The sequence below is a fragment of the Trachymyrmex septentrionalis genome, unplaced genomic scaffold (genome assembly GCF_001594115.1).
Source record: "Trachymyrmex septentrionalis isolate Tsep2-gDNA-1 unplaced genomic scaffold, Tsep1.0 scaffold69, whole genome shotgun sequence".
NCBI classification, from domain to species: Eukaryota; Metazoa; Arthropoda; class Insecta; order Hymenoptera; family Formicidae; genus Trachymyrmex; species Trachymyrmex septentrionalis.
Window position 1 is genome coordinate 773,455 of NW_017305873.1, and position 2,155 is coordinate 775,609.

At 38.1% G+C, this 2,155-nt stretch overlaps 1 long non-coding RNA gene across 1 annotated transcript; it reads left to right on the forward strand.

Annotated features, from left to right (window-relative positions):
• The first annotated feature begins 6 nt into the window (after window positions 1-6).
• LOC108753323 lies at window positions 7-1,523 on the forward strand. Its single transcript, XR_001939614.1, has 2 exons — window positions 7-1,283; window positions 1,358-1,523. It is a non-coding gene; the product is annotated as an uncharacterized LOC108753323 (long non-coding RNA).
• The last annotated feature ends 632 nt before the right edge of the window (window positions 1,524-2,155 follow it).

The following is a 2,155-nucleotide window of genomic DNA, read 5'->3' on the forward strand; positions in this document are numbered from 1 at the left end:
TAGTTACTTTGAGATTAAATTTATCTTTTGCAGACTTTGTTTGTCAGAGATATGTGTACATGAATACATATATTCATATACGCAAAAACACATATATGGTATGTATATATTTACAAATAGTACTGAATGGGAGAAGATATTAAGTGAAAGGCATTTTTCACGCAGCGTTAAATTTAAACAAGGGAAAAAATAAGATGTATATCGAATCTTTTGGGTTCTTGAGTGATATATTGTATGATCTGTTGTTTTGTTTAATAATTGTTCGTTTGACAAAAGTTCGTAGATCCTTTTCTGTCTTTGAAGTGGAGGAATTGCAGAAGAATGCGGCGATGGAACGAGATTATAACAATATGCGGTTCAATTATATTATGTATATTGCAGTTATGCCAGATGCACACTTAGAAATCATTTCTATTTTCTTTTTTTTTTCATGTTCGAATTATCGGTCAGAGTTTACGCCGCTCTCTAAATTGGCCGTGTGATCATAGAATTTTATTTGTCATTATTTATCGGATTGTGTAAATTATCGATTGAATTTAAACACTGAATATTCTGCATTATTCTTGGACAGAATCATTTTGTTGTGTATACATGATATATGTTGCAGAAATGTATGTATGTGTAAATACATTCTTTATTTTCTTTTTTTTTTATCGAAGCAATCGAGATGGAATCGCGTGCGCAAATGCACACGACCGTATTCTTCATCTCTCTTCCGAGGAAGGATAAAACGAAATTCTCGGAGGTATAAATTTATCATCGTCCGTGCGGAGCCATTTTTCCTTCCGAATACGCGAGGGGAGCATTTTTCTGCGATTTCTACCCTTTCATATATACAGCGAGAGAAGGAACTTCTCCGTCACAGCATAAACTGTCACTGCTGCTTTATTTATTCAGTGATTCAATGAGACTTGCTTAAATCTACTAACGTTAATATTATATTAATAATCATTTGTTGAATATTGTATAAATTTTTTCGTTGAAATTTTGTAATTCATTTAGTATTACAGCAAGATGATCTGCGATACGATACGCTTCTGCGACAAACTCCAGAAATATCAGATGTTGTTGACGCAGTAAAAGTGCCTCGAGAACATGATATTATTCCACAATATCGTAATTAAAATGACAAAATCGCAGAAGGCTATTTCTATCGAGCAGAATCGGCGTCTTCCTCGGCAAGTCTCTTCACTATCCGTAATATAACAACTAACGAAACTCACCGGCGACAGTGACAAATTCAGCCGTGTCGGCGATTTCTTTTTCTCCGTGCAGTTTCCCAAGTATGTATGTTGAGTAATGTTTCGAACACATTGTTTTTGCGCAGCAGCCGTGTATATATGTATGTACGTTGTAGGACGAGGCAGTAATCAAGCGGCGAGCGATTCGTGGACTCGTATAATAACTTCCCGACTGCTTCCACACTCCGCCTGCTCGAGCGTACGCGTTTTACGGCTTACACCCTCGTGACCTAAAACTCCAAAAAAAAAAAAAGGGAAAAACGAGGAAAGAAAGGAGGAACACATACAGACACTTTAGACGCGAGAGATAGGTAAAAATAGGTTTGCACAAAGAACTTCCACACACATACATGCGCGAACACACACACACACACACACACACACACACATACATACATACATATGGTGGGTCGTTCATATTCGGCTGCGGTACGATTCCAGTGTTTCTCTGTTTCTAGTTGTTGAATGTATTAGAGATAAGACTCGATCACAGCAATAGAGCAAAACCCCATCCCTCCCACCCTTCCAGTTGTGTTTGTCATTTTCACAGTTCCGCGTGTAAGATCCGCTGACGCTAAATAGAGCTTTATCGCACGTTTCCCACCAAAGTGATTGTCGTTTCACGATATTGCGAAATCTTGAGAGTGAGAAGAGCGCATCTTGTAATAGAAAAGGAAAAGAAAGAAGAGAATGGAAAACTAGTTGGTATCGTGACCGACAAGAGGGTTTCAGTACGTAAACAAAAAACCCGACAAGTGCGATACAATGTAGCAATTACGTTGATTGTGCGTGCCGGATTGTTGAGCTAATCGACTTAGTCGCGAGCAATGAGCGCATTTCGCATGAAGTCTCGAAGTTTCAGAATGCTGTATGGTAAAAAAGCATCAACTGTTTGGACGCTGATTATCCTGAAT